Source organism: Pleurodeles waltl, chromosome 6 (assembly GCF_031143425.1).
Source record: "Pleurodeles waltl isolate 20211129_DDA chromosome 6, aPleWal1.hap1.20221129, whole genome shotgun sequence".
In the NCBI taxonomy this organism is placed as follows: domain Eukaryota; kingdom Metazoa; phylum Chordata; class Amphibia; order Caudata; family Salamandridae; genus Pleurodeles; species Pleurodeles waltl.
This window is the reverse complement of record NC_090445.1, coordinates 1,451,576,996-1,451,597,001: the sequence shown is the minus strand read 5'-3', so window position 1 is coordinate 1,451,597,001 and position 20,006 is coordinate 1,451,576,996. Positions and strand designations below refer to the sequence as shown.

The 20,006-nt window shown below is 44.1% G+C and overlaps 1 protein-coding gene across 1 annotated transcript in view; it reads left to right on the top strand.

The window, feature by feature from the left end:
• LOC138300962 (neuropeptide Y receptor type 4-2-like) overlaps positions 1-20,006 on the top strand; it is a 120,218-nt gene that overhangs the window by 28,403 nt on the left and 71,809 nt on the right. The gene's annotated exons all lie outside the window — the stretch shown is intronic.

Below are 20,006 nucleotides of genomic sequence, written 5' to 3'. Positions count from 1 at the left end.
GAAACAAAAAGCGCCAATCGGGTCATCTGGTTGCACCTCGACCGGGGCAAAGTCAAAGTTTCAGGCCGACCGCGATGGAGCCCTGCTCGGCTACAGGTCGCGGGAGGCCTCGGTTAAAAAGTTACCTTCTGACTTAGTCTTTATTTTGAAGATTTTCTTCAGCGGGACGAACCTGCCAGTCGAATCCGACCTCCTGGAGCCCTTGTCCAGATACGCGATGCTGGATTCCTCGGTGGAGATTTTTACCTTCGGACTTAGTCGTTTTTTTGAGGTGAAAATCCTTCGACCGGGGTAAACCTGGATCTTGATCCGACGTCCGTGGAGCCCTTCTCGGATACGATGGCTGGGAGGTCCCGGTCAACTTTTTACCTTCGGACTTAGTCTTTTTTTCAGAGATTTTTCTTTACCGGGACGAACCACCAAATCAGGCCGGGTCGCGGTTGAGGCAAGCCGGCTAGAATTTCCGCGGCGGGTCGGTCCCTCTCTGGAGCTTTTTAAAAAAAAATCTAAATCTTCTCCAAACTTCTGGGGCTTCACCCAGATGTTCTTTTAAGGTTCTTTTGGGGTCCACAGCTCACCCCAAGGGTCCAGAAGTTCTGTGATGATCCTTGGGGGGTGCGGACCTCAACTCCCAGAATGCACCTGGCGCAAACTCCTTTTTGGCCACTGGACAGTGGTCAGCTGGTCACTTTTCAGGAGTTGGTGCAGGGGGACTCTGGATAGCAATTTTTCACCTGTAGCAAACAGGGAGTCCCTCCTTGAACCAGTTGAAGCCAGGCAAAGTCCTTCTTGTGGTGAAGCCCAAGTGTGCAGCTGGTGCAGTCCTTCTGAGTGCAGGTTCCAGGTGCAGGCCAGGGGTCCAGCAGGGCAGTCCTTCTTCTCCTTTAGTTCTTTTCTTCTTGAAATCTGGCAGGGATCTGAGGTGTGGGGGCAGGTCTGCCCGTTTTATCCTTGCTCCTGGGTGAAAAGCAGGGGGGTCCTGGTTCTCCAATCAGGTACAGGGTCGTCCCCCTGTGATGGCTACTTCCTGGGAAGTGTGGCAAAAATCCATCCCAAAAGGCAACATTCTCTAAAAATCCAACATGGCTGAATCTGATTTTTGGAGGTTACATCTGGCTGAGCCCACCCACTGGTGTGGCTAAAAATCATAAACACACCCCTCTCCTGCCCTCTCCTAATCTAATCAAGGGGGCACCTAGTTGTCTGGGGTTGCAGGATGTGGGGGTGTTGCTGGGTGCTCCAGATGTCCTTCTCTGCCTTTGAAGACCAGTTTGGCAGCCCTCCCCCTTCCTGCCTCACCATCTGCTGAGGGGAGATTCTCTCTCCCAAGCACATTCCTTTGTGTGAAGCCAGGCCACTTCACACCTCATCAAGGCAGCTTTGACTAAGCTGCTGCAGGCTGGCCAATCAGAGCACAGCAGCAAAAACAATGCAGGGCTGAAATTGGCAACTTTTTAGGTAAAGTCTATAACTCTTTACCTGAACAAGTTATATTAAATCCCACAACTGGAAGTTGTGGGATTTATTACAACAATTAATTTGATACCACATTCTTGGTATGCAACATTTAAGGAGACTTTAAAATTTAAAACAAAGTCTCCCCATTCTAGCCTATGAAGGCCATTTACTTCAATGAGGGAAAAACGAATTTGGCTGTTTTTACCTCACCAGGGTTTATAAATCTATTTTTATAAAGTCCCTGCTTATAGTTACATGGCACCCAGCCCTAGGGGCACATAGGGCACACCTTAGGGGTGACTTGTATGTAAAAATAAGGTAGTTTAAGACTTTGGAAGTACTTTTAATTCCAAAGTCGAATTTGCATATAACTTTAATTTAAAAGCAGCCAGCAAGGCAGGCCTGCCTTTAAAATGACACTGGGCACCTCAGCAGTGCACCTAGGTGTGCACCACCTATGCTGTGGTCCCTAAACCTACATGCCCTACCATATACTAGGGACTTATAGGTAGGTTAACTTAGCCAATTATAATTAGCCTAATTTGCATATCCATTTTACACAGAGCACAGGTCCTGGGACTGGTTAGCAGTACCCAGGGCCCCATCAGAGTCAGGAAAACACCAGCATAAAGTGGAAAATGGGGGCAAAAAGTTAGGGGGCCTCTGCAATCAGCCCTGTTTTCTCACAACGTTACAAACAGACATGCTTGAATGTAAACACTTACATTCTGAAGTTAACACTACTAATTTAGTAATCGCATAATTGCTAGTTCCAGTGGCTACACATGCATCACCTATGATGAAGGTGAAACTGTACTGATTGCTTAAAAATTGCATTTATACTCCAATGTGGAAATGTGTTTCACATCAACAGAGAAAATTCTGTCTGCATTTCAAACAGCTGTACTAAAGGAACGTTCATTGGCTCAGGTATCACCTGTTCCAACCTTCGGTTACTTTATTACATTTGATAAGTGACAACTTTCAACTGGGAGCAGGTGGACAGTTCGAGTTTGTTGTCTATGGAATTGTAATTAAAAGTCTCTTTAATGGTGAAGTTAGATTTTTAGTCACTTCTCTGAAAATGCCACTTTTAGAAAGTTGGCATTTTCTTGTCCTAACCATTTCGTATGTGCAACCTGATCCTGGGTCACATGACTAGGTCTAGCTGACAGTTGGTCCTTGTGTACTGCTGTCAGACAATGAGACAAAGGGAAGCTAAATGTTGGCTGGATGGTCCACACTGAGATAATGAGGGGAAGGAGCTGTCACCTTCCACACTTGCACATCACAAGGGCCCTACTTGACAACTTTCGCAATGGGTTTGACACCCGTCTTTTGTGACCCTAGACAAGCTGGGACCAGGGCGGGGAAGAAGGGGATGCCTGACACCTCAGGGCCTTGGAAACCTCTAGAAGCTTCCTCTACTTTAAAGTGAGCACAAGATATAAATATTGGACCCTTTGACCCAACTTTTCAGTACAGTGCTGAAACTGTGGAAGACTCGTCCAGGAAGAAGGACTGATGTGCAGCTGAAAGAACTGCCACTCTTCTGGACTGCTCCCCTGTAGGACTCCTGCGCTACTGTGCTGATCTGCTGCTAGCTGTCCTCTTGCATAGGTGAGAAGGACTCGACATGCATTTCTCAACCCAGGACCTCAGAGTAACTACAAGGGCTAGTAGGCTGGCCTCCTGATCAGAAGCCTCAGGGACATAACGGGCATCCAACAACATTGAAACCAGTACCTGGACTTTGCCATCTGTGAGCCCTGCCCTGCTTAGTAGTGGCACCTCAGTCCTGGGCCCTGCAAGTGGACCTGATGGTGCTCTGCCAGCCCATCTGTGGATTCAGCAGAACCAACGCATCATGTCTGAGGTGCAGCATATGACCCACAGAACAAGTGTGCTGCCTCTGGTGCTCGAAACATCACTTGTAGAACTGACACATCCCCTCTGCTGCACAGAGTTCCCCGGCGATAGGACTTCACATCGCCTACAGCAGCCCATCAAAACTGCAGTTGCCCGACACTTCTCCATGCAAGGACATTGCACTTTGCAGCTCCCAGGAACTGCCGCTGTGCAATGCATCTCCATGCTTGGATCCCGCATTGCTTCTGCTGCATAACGCACCCTAAGCGGTTAACCCCACATCTCTTCACAACCAGGATTAAGGTACTGTATTTAGCGGATGCCAATGTGTCTCTGTAGCCAGCCCATGCTCCATCATGGTCAGCCTGAACTTGTGACTTTGTCCGGGTGCAGCACAAATAGATAACCATAGTTGGCACTTTGTGCTTTTTGTTGCTATTTTTAATGGAAATCTTTAAAAGTGCATATCTCTGATTCTGCTGATTGGATTTTGTTGGTGTTTCTTTTCTGTTATATTTACTAAAGCTTACTCTATTCTTCGAATTTGGTGTGAGAATTCCCTTATGTTGTGTCTTCACTTTGTAGCTGTTTGAATAACTGCATAAATACTTTACACATTGTCTCTAAGTTTAGCCTGACTGCTCTGTGTCAAGATACCAGAGGGTTGGGCACAGCCTAATTTGGGTTTGCTTGTGACTTCACCATGACAAGTACTGTGGTTGCTGCTTGAGTAGGGGTTTACCCCCCTCAACCAGTAAACCAGTTTTTTACACTGATGGATTTGTATTTTCTATAATATTCCTGAAATGTCTCATAACTACATGAATGCAATTTCACAAATTTAACACATCATTGGTGTTGGCAAGGTATTTGTCAACCGCTGCTCTGGATAAAGTCAAGTTTTTTCTGCTTAACTCTCAAAGTTCCTATCCCCCATCTTGCATTGAGAGATCAAATATAAGGCGTTAGATCAAAATAATATTTCCTAAAGCCCAGGTAAGCAGGGTTAAGGAAAATAATAAAGATGATTTCCAAGTAATTTCCCAGGCAACAAAATAACAACAAAAATTGCCCCAGAGCATCACATGCTCCAAAATCGCGCACCAGGAAGTGATATGCAACACCGAGATCAGAACACAGTGAGGCTACATTGGAGTCTCATACTGCAGGAGGCTCAGAGGAACCCATTGGAAAATATGTAGACACAACACTATCGAAGGCCACAGCACACTGGATTCACCACCGAAGGTTCAAACACACACCCTGAATCGTCACAGTTTTAAGAAGAAAATATAGTTTATAGTTTGAGGTTCTGCACATGGATGTGGGTGTCCAAATTGACATTGCCAATTGGGTGGGGGTGAAGGGTTAAATAGTCATAAGCTTTCTTAAAACAGCTACGCTCGTTGAAGAACATAGTGTATGTTCAACAGGAACAGCAGGACAGTATGATGTTCAGAGCAATAGGAGACAGAGAACAAATGATGAAGCATTACATTTGTAGGGGGAAGACTGGGTAGTGAAGATGCACTTTGAAGGATGAGAATGGCCCCACTTCCAAAGATGTACCTCTGTGAAGACCTGATGATGATGGTGACTATTTCTAGAGCCCACATTCAGGTCTATCAAGGAGTGGTCAAAAGATGGAGAAAATACTTTCTGTCATAAAACTGATGGCTTTGGAGGTAATTGAAGTTGTTAAACATATGTCTGGTCGTAATGCTTCTACTACGTTTACCTGCTGGAGTTGATATTGGGGGTAAGATGCACAATGCCCGGCATATTAGAGGGATAGTAGTGTTCACTGCTAGGGCATCACATCTTGCTGGTTCTTGTGATTCTGGTGCTTACAGGGAACCAGAACAAGAATTCAGGAGCTTCCACATATTTTAACTTGTAATGCATCAATGACCCAGTGGGTCCTTGTATTCAAACATATCTATGTTAATATTTGTTGATGCATATCTGTTGTATTGTGCATCAGTAAGGTAAAAAGGGAACAGTAAAATGTGTTAATTAAAAAAGACTATTAATATATGTGAAGCAAGTTTCTTTATATGAAAAAGTGTATTCACTAGGGAAGGAATTGTTAGAACTGAATGTTGTAAATGACAGGTGCTATATTTTAGCTAATTAATCATTTGGTGATTATTCACAGTTTAGTAGTGTGATTAAGTTCTGCATCCTCTTCTTTAAATCAGTTTTTGTAAAAAATCGTGTTTCTTGGGAGCGCGATTTCCCCACAAATTCCCTTTTCCTTAAACTAAAGCATTCCCTGGACCTTATACATTTAACCTTTTCCTTTCCTCTATTTCATTTCGTAACCATTAGCATTACAATGATTAACTAGTACTTCACTTAATGATATTAGATTTTTCCATCCTATTTTTGCGTTCCCTTGTTTTTCTGACTACGATTACTGTATCCAGAGGTTTTATTTCAGAAAAATGTAGATTTGTAAAATAGTGGCCTCCTTGTTGGTTCCGGACTTCTGTTCCTTAATGATATTGCTACTGTATCTGTTCCTGCCATTGCAACACAACCATTGGACCTTGGAGGTGCTTTTTCAGGATCTATGTCGACCAGGAATGGATTTGTATCTAAAAATATATCTGGGAAGTTGTATGGACAGTGGTAAATATGTTTTAAATACATTTTGTGAAGATGCACTGCCAAAAAGAGGGAAGAATATATCCCATTTTCACAATATTTTCAATTAAGCGTGCTATCATCAAATAATTCTCTTTAGTGCTCCACAACTCCCCTATGACTTGATTGACCTTTCTGGGCACAATAGAGTTATCAATGTAGCTAAAAATCTCCTTGTTAAAGCGGAGATTATAATGACAAACGTCTTGGAGGTCCTTGTTTTGGCTGTGACTGGATAAGGTTGGTGCTTAATTGGTGGAGGAATTGCTTCTTCTGTCTGAGCCAAAATTGAAACGGTTCAATAGAATGTGGCCAGACTAAAGAGAACTATTGCTCTTTCCATAACACTGAGGCCCATATTTATACTTTTTTAGCGCCGCATTTACGTCGTTTTTGCGTTAAAAAATGACGCAAATGCGGCGCTAAAAAAGTTTTAATAAGGGCCTGAATTTTCTCGTCAGCACTAATGGGATAGTGCCGAAAGAAACTTAGATGGTTGAAGCCGCCAGTTTGATAATTCTTTGTCTTAGCCATTGCCTTCTTGTGAGGTTAGCAGAGCAGGAATATTGATTATTCTAATTACTTCGAGTCTTGGTGAAAATCCTACTATTTACTGATGCATGCCAAAAGTTACTGTTGATAATTTCAAAGTCCGCACATTCTCAATTTGGCTCATATGGCTTGTTTTTATAGTATTGCATTTTCTTCAGTTGTATTTCAAATCAGCTGTTAAATTTGTAAATTGTAGTTGTTGCACAGTCTGTCTACAGCTAACCAGTATACAACTGATGTAATTAGTGTTTCTGGTGTTTAACTGCAACGATTCCATGTAATCATTGCAATTAAGAAGACTATAATGAGGAAGATTTCTGCTGAGGCATTTCCGACCAAAGCTTACCGGCTTTGTCAGTTAGAATGGATAAAGTATTTATTAACCGAAGAAAGAATAAACATCCTATCATCAAAGAATTTGCGATTTATCCTCTGAGTGTTTAAGACGACACGTCAGCAGCTTTTTTACCTGATGGTAAACGTCTGCATTTTCTAATCGATTATAACTTCATTTCAGTGATTTTTTAAAGGTTCTGTGGCGATATTGCTCAATGCATCCGTGCTGTATAAAACCTTAGTTTGTCACAGCATTGCGATCAACACGAATAATAGTCTGTCCGTATTGACTGTATGTTTTATTCGTTACACTTAGCTTACAAAGTCACGTAAATATTTGTTAAATTTCTTTCTCTTTCATATTTTTCTCGTGGCGGTTTAAGTTGATGCTCCTTCTTTGCTGCCCCATGGCAGTGATCAATTCATTTGGTACCCACATTAATACACATTTTCCGAGCAAGGAAAAGGACATGTATTTGTAAGAAATTGGGGGTTTTGACTAACTGGGGTGAGAGCCCTGGTCAAGCAGCAAACACAATAGGCTCAAGCACGCCCTAAATTAACCTGTGCTCAACCCTCGGGTATCTTGACACAGAGCAGCCTGGCTTATTTTAGGGGCAATGTATAAAGTATGTGTGCAACACATCAAACAGTAATGCAGTGAAAACATGACACAAAAAGGATTCCACGTTGGATTGGAAAATAGAGCCATTTATAATAAATAAAACTGGACCAAAACAACAAACATCCAATCAGTAGAGCCTGAGAAATGCAGGTTTAAAGATTTCTGTAAAAACAGAACCAAAAACCACAAAGCGCCAATTGGCGAAATCTAATCGCAGCAGACCAGAACTATGTCACAAGTTCAGGCTGACCATAATGAGGCATATGCAAGCTACAGGAACCAAGTTAGGGCCACTGAACAAAGTACCTTAAATTCTGGTTTGCGGAAAGTTGTGAGGATCCTCGTCAAAGATGTGTCACACAGCTGAGTTGTGGGGAGGCTGCAATGTAAGGTCCTGCGTAGTAGGTGCATATCCTGTCAATGAGAGCCTGTGATGTGAAGTCCAGTGTCAAGGATGCTCTGCACATTTGGGGAGATACATCGGTTCTGAGGAGCTGTGAGGTTGCTATGCAGAGTCCAGCATCATTGTTGAGGTTGCCATCGACGAGGGATGTAATGGACTGTGCCGAGGATGCATTGCAATGCAGGTCTTTGTGGCTGTTCTGATGCATGCAGTAGAGGTAATATGTTGGTTCTGCTTGGATCCAAAGAGGTGGGCAGAGCACCTTAGGCCCACTTCCAAGGGTCCAGGACTGGGGTGGTACACTTGGCAGGTTAAACACATATATTGCAGAATCTAGGTGCTTGGGTCAAGGTTGTGGGAGACTTTGGTCCCTGAGGCTCGACAGCAGACCAGTCAACTAGCCATAGGAGTTGCTCTGGTGGTCCTGGGTTTAAGAGATGTAGGTCAAATCCTTCCAACCCAGACAAGAGGGCAGCAGGTAGCAGCAGGTCAGTACAGCAGGGCAGAATCCTTCAGAGTAGCAGTCCAGCAAAGTGGCAGTCTTTTCAGCAGCACAGCAGTCCTTCTTCCTGGAAGAGTATCCAGAAGTGCCTCATATTTGTTAAAATGGGATGTTTGAGCCTGGCAAATGGTTCATTTTGACAGGTCAAAATGACAGTTTAAAAATGCGCACTCAGGCTGCAATGGCAGACCTAAGACATGTTTAATAAGCTATTTAAGTGGGTGGCACAGTCAGTCCTGCAGGCCCACTAGTAGTATTTATTTAACAGCTCCTGGGCATATGGAGTACCCCTATACTAGGGAGTTACAGGCAAATGAAATACCCCAATTGGAATATAAGCCAATGTTGCCATGTTTAAAGGAGTGAGGACATGCACATTAGCACTGGTTAGTGGCAAAGTATGCTGTGTTCTAATAGCAGCAAAAACAGGATCAGTGAAAACAAGGGGAGGAAGGCAAACAGTTTAGGGAAGACTGCCCTAAGGCTGACAGGTCTAATAGTATTCCTAACAGACTGTGCGTTACCTCATGCTATGACTATTCAACACAAGAATGGAGACAAAAGGACTTTCTTAAAGTTTGGCACTGTGAATATGTTCCCTGCTGAGTGGTGCATACCTCTGCCATCCTATTAGAAGAATGTCCACTATATCAAGAGATTGCTGTCATGCATTTGGTGCTTTCCCCTTAAAGTAACTTCTGCTGCCATGGTGGCAGCGCCTTTGTGATAAACATGATGTTGGAAGTTCCTAAATGCTCATATGGCATTGTAAAATTGAAACCACCATTTATGTGTAGTGGAAGTAAACGCCCGAAAGTGGTGAATACTTCCAGTACCCACATGACAAGGGTCCCTGACATGCTGGTAGTTTCCTCTTAGTACATCAGGGCACCTGCGGGAATTAAAAAAAAAATCTACTGTGTATTCCTTAGCAGATGTAGCCACTGTTGACAACATCACCAAAAAAGCTTGACGAAATCAACAAGGCTGGTTTTCTTCTCACTATGCATGCAAACATGGTCATGCAGAATTTATGTTTTCCTGTGATAGCATATAACTCCAGACCTATTGATTTTCCAATACTTTGCAATGGTAGTGATTGCGTGGTGTTGGTGGAGTGGTATTGGTGGTCGTGGTAATTGTATAGGTTTTGTTGGTATTTGAAATGATATTAGAGAGGTGGTGCTGGTGTTGTTTGTGTGGTACCAGTGGTGATTTTGCTTTGCTTATTTTGGTCGAGGTATTGCTGGTATTATTAGGTGTATTGATAATTCTATTAGTCGTGAGATATTGGAAATGCTGTGGTATTGCTGATACTGTGGTCGATGTATTGTCAGTGGTGTGATAAACAAATGCTAGGGTCATGCTTGCACTCAAGTCATGAAAAAAATCAGAAAACGTCCCAGAGCTGACATGAGCTCAGCACTAAATGTTTCTGTTGCAGTGAAAAAAAGATTGCTTTCTATATGCAATGCATATATGAGTTGAAGACTTTATTGTGATAAAAAACCATTATAGCGAAGTGTACTTTATAGATATGAATGATCTCTCTTGCATTACCATGTAATCACTCCATTTAAAACGTAATGATTCACCACACTAGTAGACTGAAAATTAGGTGAAAACGCTCCTCTGGGCTGATTTAAGATGTCATTGACTCACAAGCCAATAGCTGAAAGATGCTGATCCCAGCCAGTCAGTGGTTGAAGGAGGCTGACCCAAGGTTCGCTTTTTGAATATTTTAAGAATAGGTCCAACACTGAGCTGAACTGTCAACCTAGAACTACTAAAGAATAAAATTGAGCATGAGTCACAATACTCTTGTGTAAGTTTAGTATTTTTTAGTATTCGCAAACTACAGGTTTATTTTTACTAATAGTGATTATATGACTGCGGAGACTCCGCAGTTGGGGCGGAGAACTCTGTACATAAAATGAGAGGACAGGTGTATCTTTTTATGTGCGGAGTCTCCTCCACGGGTGCGGAGTCTATACAGTTGTAAAATTACTATTAGTAAAATTAAGCTTAGTTTGTGAATACCAAAAAAATAGGAAACTTGTATGAAAGTGTAAAATTGCATTTTGTGAATAAGGCCCAGAGATTTCAAATGTTAGGAAGTCAGTCTGTCACCATTCTAAGTGGTATTAGTATCATCCAGTGGAGGACCCGATGGCAGAGACGGAGGACTCTCCCCCATCACATCAGCCTGCTTTCTCTGTCCTTGTAATAAAACATGATAAAGCAAAACATGGAGAACGGGACCCACTTAATTTTGTAGCAAATGTACTACTACCCCCTCCTTTAGATCAACCAATGTGTTATGAAATTTGGTGACATTTACATATGTTACGTATGATTTCCAATTGACTGTCACATATCCCCTTTAAATGCGTGGCTTTCAACAGATATGTTGGATACAAACGTTTAACAAAGTGTTTACGAACATAAACAAATTATATACAAGATTTACCTATTTATGTGTTAACATCCTAATTTAAATAGAATTTGAGATTTTGGTTGTTAGCTGTTTTTGTCAAAACGATTTTTGTATGAATTTCTTTTGGCACCTTCAATTAAATTGTTTTCATTGTACCAGCAAAAAAAGCCTTACAATCAATTAAAATAGAGTATAAAATAGTCCTTGACAACAATTTTTACAGAAGTGCAAAAATGAAATATCCATAAATTGTTCCGTGATACACTATAACTATTAAAATCGCCATAATCCTTTACATATATATAGGCTGATAAAATACTACATTTATATGTTAAAAACAGAAAAACAGAACAAATGTAAACATTTGAGTTACACCACTAATTGGTATTTGCAGACCTAGGAGGGACAAAGGCATTAAAAATACTTCGAAGGGAAAGCAAATATCGCACAAATTGCAGCTTCAGCACTGTGCAAGGGATCAGCCAATTTGATTGCTTTTGCTACAATCAATATTAAACTATGGTACCTCACACCTGCACAGATAACCTTCGAGATTATGGGGTGCGAAGGTCCCGAGGTCGATGGGTGCTGCATTTATGACTTCATTCAGATTATCACCCACCATCCAGACCACCACTTGATATAAAGGCCCATATTTATACTTTTTGACGCAAAACTGTGCGCAGTTTCGTCAAAAATATTACCGCCGGCTAACGCCATTTCGGTGCGCCGTGCGGGCGTCAAATTTATACTTTGACGCACGGCGGCGCAAACCACAGGTATAAGTAATTTTTTTTACGCACACCGCAGCTTGAAGTCGTAAAGCAAAACGACGTTAACGTGGCGGAAATGACTGTGGGTCGATTTACAACACCGCAAACCGGATATGCAGCATTTTTTGACGCAATAGCGTCAAAATTCCCCACAAACACAGCCATTTCAGCAGAGGAGAGCCAAAATGGATCCCAGATGCCTGTACAGACCCCAGAAAGATGACAACAGACCAGGAACCAGCCAGGAGGACCCACACAGGAACCAGGACAGTTTTCAGAAGAAAAGAAAGTGCCGCTTCAGTGCAGAGGAACAGGAAATTCGGGTGAAAGAGGTGACGGAACACTAGCACCAACTGTTTGTCACCTCAAAGTTACCAATCAGTAGGAGAGAGGCAATATGGCAACAAATTGTTGACAAGATTAACAGTGTGACAGAAGTACACAGAACAGTCATTGAGTGCAAGAAATGCTGGCATGACTGCAAGCGCAGGACCAAGGAAAAGATGGCCAGGAACAGGAAGGCAGCACTGCAGACTGGAGGTGGGAGTCCAGCACACCAGGGGACCCTGGACCACATGAAGGAGATGGTCACAGCCATCATCCCTGAGGAGATCATCACAGGGATTCAAGGACAGGACAGTGCAGACTACCAGGAGACAACAAACATGCAGGGTAAGTCACATGGGGAATTAAAATGCACCAATGTCAACTACAACTGGGGGGGATACAGACCACAAAATGCATGGAAGTCATGATATACATGGAGTGGCATGGGTAAAGGAGTATGGCATGGGTACAGAGAGAAGCTGGGGCACACCATAACACAACACCAACAACAGTTCCATGAGGGTATGCTGCCATGCCAACAATGTAGCAAAGGTAAAGCCACGCCAGGAGGGAAGGGCACAACGTCAAACTGACATCCCGTCTCACGTCAGCCACTATACCCCCTACATTAACTAGGGCCCAATTAACAACCTCTAGCCATACCGACAACTGGAATGTAACAATGACAACAGTTGCCGCTACCACCTCCACTGTGTGTGCAGCTCAAGTAGCCAATGGCAGTAACGTCCCCATGGATCATACACACCTAAATTAGTGGGTTGAGGATGACAACTTTAACAATCCCCTGAAACAAGACAAATAGTCCAGTCCTGTCAATTGTGAATGCCCATAGTTGCCCCAAACATCAGCCAATGTCATCAACATTAGGAGCTACATAGCACTAAGGTCACACCCATGCTGCATATGTCAGGGTCCACCCTGTGCCTGGGGCACAATGCAACATCCCGAATGTCATACTGCTCAGGCAACAGCATTGAGGGGGAGGACACATGTAACTGGTCACTGAAATACACCTGCACAGTCAGAGGAGGAAATAGGACACTGCTACTACTATCAGGGCAATCCAAACTCCACACATTCCCCAACATCAGCTGTACACATTACCAATGCTAACATCCATATCGTGCCATAACAATGCTATGCATAGGATACGCAACATTTCAACTACATATAAGTGGATGTGAAAGATCAGAGACTGGGGCAGGTCCAGATTGTTAAGTGTGCTGCTAGTGCCATCAGAACACCCACAGCCAGTGAAAGGTCTCACCATGAAAAAGGATGTAGACAGAGGGTTGAGTAGGACAAGAAGGTGGCAATGCACTATTTGGCCTAAGACAACACTAGAGGAGATGATGCTGACAAGTCTAATAACTTACCACAATACATGTGACATGCAGGTGGGGCATAGGCCTGGGAGAATGCCTATCTGAAAGACTGGAGCAATGAACAGGAAACAAGATCACAATGTGAAATCATCACAAGGCAGGCATGTCACATCACCAATGCCACAACACAGACACACTAATTGTACCCTATTTCATTGCAGAGGATGTTGGATCTCCTGCGGATATGCCTGTCCAGGACTACCCTGATGACATGGATGACGAGCTGACAAACATCAGCCACCAGACCCTCCAAGATGTCCTTGGAACCCTCCAGACCCTACCTTCTGTCACAAGGAGGAGCACAGAACAAGCAGCCATCACAGAGGACCCACCCACAACCCCAATTGTAAGACCTGCCAGCTCCAATACAGCTGAGGACTCAGATGACACAGGCACCAGCTTTGAGAGAACTGTAGTCGGAGTACAGTGGGAGCTGGCCAAGGAGGTGCAGGTGGGGATGCAAACTATGGCAGCCAGCCTAGAGGGGGTGCGTTCGTGCATGATGTCAACTGAAGAACAGGCAGCAGCTATGCAAGGGCGAACAACTATCTTGCAGGAACTTGAAAAAAGGCTGAAGGAAATCAGCACAGCTGTAATACAGTTGAAGCAATACCTACAACAGCAATCCTGTCAACGTGTGCACAAATGCAACATTGAACCCCTCTGGGCCGACCTGGCTGCCTACCATTGTGATGTGGCTGCTATTCTCAAGAACCAGCAGATCCTCCTTGCAGCAGTACTGCCCTTAAGACCTTCACAGGTAGCAGCAACCGGGATGTCTGACTCCACGTCTTCTAACACTGAGGTGTGTGTTGCCCCTTCACAACCACCACCCCCAAGGACAGAGAAGGCAACACACACATCAGAAGAAGAAGACATGGAACAGATCACATTCACACGTAAAATTACCCAGAAGCACTAGTCCCTGCCTCATGGCCACCTATTACCAAGGGCCAGCGCTTTGTAACATGCCAGTCTTGAACAACTGTACTCAATGACTGTTCTGCAAACCACTGTATATCTTGTCATCCTGCCCAGTGCTTGTCTCTCTCTTACTCATTGGCAAATCCTGTCCCTCTGCACTGTCTGACACATCACCCCAGCATGTCAAACGCATTTTTCTTTAGCACTTGTGTAGGATCACAATGGAAGATGTCACTATAATGGACTCACAATCATGGACAATGTACATAAAGCACTACAGCATTTTTTAATAAATAGCACTTACACAACCACTTTGTCCCTGCGTAATGTGACACATCAGCCGTGCAGTAGATCACTTAAATTTGCCTCCTGTCAAATTACATAGCTTGTCAATACAACTGTCCTGAAATAATGTAGTCTGCTAACTATGCACAGTGGCTTGGATTGCACCATACTCTGCCCTTCCTGAGGGTAATATCTGATGAAAATAGAAACCATACACCATAATGCTTTGTTGGACAGAATAATGCTTCCTCAAGGGATATCTAAGCCAATAAATAGTGGCAGCAAAATGTTGGCACCATGCAATACTAACACATATAACATTGCCCACAAATCTAAGCAGCCAACAAACTGCATGAATGAAAGTGTCTGAGTTTACATCTAAATAAGTAATCATGCTGAACAGTGTAACAAATGATCTATGTGAGTCATGAACACGATACTACAAGAGTGCTTACTACCACTCAGCTAATAAGGTTTTCCTTGAACCTCACACTGCAGTCAGACATAACACAGTGTCCCCAATCATAAATCTGGAAGTACTGTATATGACATTGAAAACATACTTAATGGAAAAAACACGTTGGGATCCATAGTAACTGTGATTGGTGGTTGCAATGAATGGTCTAATCTTTGCAAGGTAGCTCTGGGGTAGCTGCCAATGTTACAGCTCAGTTGGGATTTGTTCGTAGCATAGGACACAAATGTAATACAACAGAATTCATGTACACTTATGCCAAGGCCCTTATCCACAAGCATTTCACACATACTGTAAAGTGTTCACTACATATTTATTAAACGGTAATAACAGAAGAGAAAACTCAGGGAAAAGCCTTACCTACCCTAATCTACCCTAACTACTCATTACCCACAACTGTCCCTAACTAACCTAAGCTAAACTTACTTATCACATGTAATGAAACGTTCTAAACATCAACCTCCCACCCCCCTTATGAGACGGGACACATGGAGGACAAAAGATACTAACCTAAACACATACTATCCTATACTAAACAAATATATCTTTTTTTGTAAAACATTTTTATATATACTTTTTTATTTCCAAAACACACAAGAACCCCAACATAGCCCCCCACCCACCCACCCACACACTCAAAAAGAAAAAATAGAAATACTCAGGACCCCCACCCACTAACACTAACTAAACTAACAGCCTATACTAACCTAACACTAAGGGCCTGATTCTAACTTTGGAGGACGGTGTTAAACCGTCCCAAAAGTGGCGGATATACCACCTACCGTATTACGAGTCCATTATATCCTATGGAACTCGTAATACGGTAGGTGGTATATCCGCCACTTTTGGGACGGTTTAACACCGTCCTCCAAAGTTAGAATCAGGCCCTAAGTCCCCTAAACCCACAAAGTATAAGAATAAGGAAAGAGGAGGGAGGGGAGGGAATCATGTCCATCAAAAATGTCTAGAGGTTGGCCCTCCAGAGGGTCCGCCTAATGGACCACACCCGCCGGTTGATATGGCGAACATCCTGCCGCAGGCGACTCATTTTCCTGAGGACATGGTCTATTTTGCGCTGCATGTCCACAAAAGCAGCAGGGTCAATTGTTGCAGGTGGGGTGGTCTGTGTGCCAGTGGTGGAAGTGTGGGGCTGTGTATGGTCAATGCCTGTGGGCTGCCCTGAAGGTGGTCCACTGCTAGGGCCTGGAGCACTTCCTGATGTTGTTGGCACAACGGTCACAGCTGTTGGTGGTGTCACCTGGGTGGTAGTGGTGGTGGTGCTGATGGTGGCTGTCGTGGGCAAAGAAGGGCCACCCTGTGGGAATGCCCTCCAGGCTCCTGAGGCTCGTTCGGTCCTGTATCTTCGTGCCATCCTTCTGTACCCCGACTCTACCTGCAGTATATGTTGGTACCGCATTGCCCGCCTCTGGAATTAACGCACCTGGATGGGTGTCATATTAGCAGCTGTGAAGACAAATGAAAAAAATTACATTAGGAACTGCATTATGTGAAATGGCACAAGAAGTAAATCAGACAGTACATCTACTGTACTTGTAACAGCTCATATCATCATACAGATCATTGAATGTCCCTGAGGAAGTACATGGCAGGCCAGCCTACAAAGGTCGTATCACACATAACAAATCCAAACCCTACAAGATGGGTAACAACTGGCATGATTTTGGCATCAGAGTTCTGCCAGTTGGCAGCTAACAATCATGCTGCATATCCTCCGCTAATGCCAGGGCTACAAATGTCAGTGTACGAGATGGAAATCTAGGGCCACATGATCTGTAAGTTGTAAATGGACTTGCTAGTATAGTACTCATGTGCTAAACCTGAGTGTGTATACTAGCTTCAGACCAAAGATTCACTGATTTACATGTCTGTGTAACAAACTTGTATCATCAGTCCTAGTTACACTATTCACAAACCCATCCCTGTGATTGAGGGGGGGGGTTGAGAAACAATTAACAGTTTCAAAAAACTGGAAGCTTATGAAAGCTGGATATGTGTTTGGCTCAACACACACACCACAGGTAAGGTGTATCTACAAATAGGAGAAGGAGACAGCAAACCCTTGACCAATCCGAGTGCCACACATGTCTGGCAATGCAGACCTTTGTCCACATCATATACTTCCAGTAAGTCATGACTTACAACTAACACAGAGATGCAAGAACACCCCTGGCCATGATTTGCATGTACACCTAGGCCATTGCACTCAAGTGCCACATACTCGTAGCACTACATGTGCAGCTACATGCTGCTAGGAAGTTCAACTGACAGTTTAATCAGTACGTTAGTGAATAGGGAAGCAGAAGTCTGTGGGTAAGCATTTTGCAGCCCCATTCTGGGAGAATGTGGGTCTAAGAGGCTGTCTAAATCACAGATTAGGTCCAGTGCAACTCTTGCTGATACAAGTGTTATCCACATGACTCATCCCCATTCACATTGCGGGGACTACAGGACTGACCTAGAATCCCTAAATAAGACAATAGGATAAGGATTGGCCAACTCTAAAGTGGTGAGAAAATGAAATCCCACTCATGGAACAAGACAAATGATGGGCCAGCGTATCACAACTTGCTATTTGTTCAACACACAGGAGTCCATCACACATCACCAGCAAACACAACACATAACAGACATATCAACACTTACTGGAGTTGTCGGGTGCTCGAATGAAGCCACCTCACCCACAGTGTAGGGTGCGGGTCCACCTGTAAGGCATGGAAGGGAGAAATGTGCTCAAAATCTGTGCACTGACCAACAACTCCAAAGACAAATACTATGTGTAAGATTACATAAGTAAGTAAATCCACTCAGACATGATGATACTGCATCCGATATAGCACAGCTAACTTTTACATACCATGGGTCTCCAGTGAAATTTACACACATCTGCACACATGCAGTGGCCCTAACTATCATGTGGTGACAAACATACTCCTTCATTAGTGAGCAGACATAATAATGGAGTGTATTTGTCTCATCATGTGTATCCAAGAGAGACATCCAAAGCCAGTTTCCTTGAGGAGTGCATTACCAGTCAACCAGCCATTGTGGCCATGACAAATGTATGCCAACTAAAGATGGAACAACAAACAGCAAATACCAGTGTAAGATGTTAGCTGAGGGCACCTTGCACTTTTTCCCTATGTCTCCAAATCCAGATCTGATATGTATCCGAAATGATGAAGGACCACAATAATCCCTAGGATTTATAGAACGTCCGTGATCGCTTTCCTTACACACTCACCAGACACACATGAGGCATGTCTGGGCCACATTGCTGTCAACAATTGACGTGAAGCATGCACTCATTTTCTGCATCATGTAGTGTTTCGAAAGTCAGTCTAGCTGTTGCGTCAACAAAGGTCGGTAATGTTTTGGAAAATCTATACCTGTCGCGCCGCGCGCTGCGGCGCGAGCCGAGAGCTCGACTTCTGCCGGGCGTTCGGCTCGGGCCGCGCACCGCGTTATTAAGACGCGGCGCGCCCCCAGCCTCTCCTGCGCGTTTCGAGGCCCCAGATTTGCTTGGGGCCTCGTTCTCCCTTCTGCCTTTCACTGTCCCAGGGGTCTCTGAACCCTCTTACCTGTTTTTCTTCGTTTCTTTGTCCTTTCTTCTTTTTTGCAGTCTGTTGTGTGCCTTTCTTTATGTTCTTTCCTCCTTCCCAGATTCCTGTGCTTTCCCAGCATTCCTTGTTCCCTATTCTCTATGGTTCCTCTACTATTCTGTTCTATGTATTGTTTCCCTATCTAAGATGGTGTCCTTTTACTTCCTGTGGGTCACTTCCTGTTTTTTGGTATATAAGGGCTGTGTTTTTCCTCTTTCTTTGCGCTGCAACACTTTCTGCTCAGTTGGTGTCTTCGCTCCTGATTTCCTTGCCTTTTGGTTTTGGACTCAGCATTCTGTGTTTTCTGATTTTTGCTCCTTTTGGATTCCTGTTTGTTTGTTCTTGTTTTTCTCCAGGACTCTTCCTGTTTGGAGGTTTTTCCCCTTTTGAAGGGGTTTTTCCCTCTGGCGCTACTTTCTGAAGGGCACGGTCTGTTCTTGGTGTCTCCATTGCCTACAGCACCGTGGCTACCAGAAAGAGTCGCCCCTTTTTGGGCCAAAGCCGAACATTGAAGATTCACGCCACCAGATCTGCAAATTCCAGGCGCAAGCAGCACGTGAGTCGTGACAGATTGCAGCGCCCAACCATTCCGACGTCCTCAAACACCATGGATAATACAGTGGCGGCTGCTGCAGATCCGGAGCAATCTCTGTTGACCACGATTCAGCAACAAGCCCAGGAATTGCAACAACTACGTAATGAAAATGCTGCGTTACGACAGGCTTTGGCCCTCCGCACCAGTGATGTTCCGACAATCTCCGCTTCTACCCCTTGTTTCTCTGGTGAACCAACCAAGCTTCGCGAGTTCTTGGATGCTTTAACGGTGTATTTCGCCTTCCGACCTACTCAATTCTCCCACGACAGGACCAAGGTGGGTTATCTTATCAGTGCCTTATCCGGTCCAGCCTTGGCCTGGGCAACCCCGATGGTGTCCTCCAACAACCCTGTATTGTCAGACTATTCCGCCTTTGTGAGTCGCTTCAAACAGATGTTTAGTCGTCCTGGATTGGAAGCCTCCGCTGAAGAAGCCTTGTGCGACATCCAACAAGGCTCCCAAGACGTCCTGCAATATATAACCCGTTTTCGTCAGCTGGCGGCAGAGACCACTTGGGTGGAACGTACTCTGGTAACATTATTTCGTAGAGGACTCAAAGAAGAAATAAAGGATGAACTAGTGCATTCTACCAGAGCGGAAGATCTTCGTGGCCTGATGGATCAAGCACTGTCCATCGAATATCGTCTTCAGGAACGGAGATCGGAGAAGAAAAGGAGTAGAGGGTTTGCCCAGCCAAGTAGCTCACGTGCATACCTGCAGCGTTCCGAGGAACCTCGCACTCCTGCTAGAGACATCGAAGGGGAACCCAT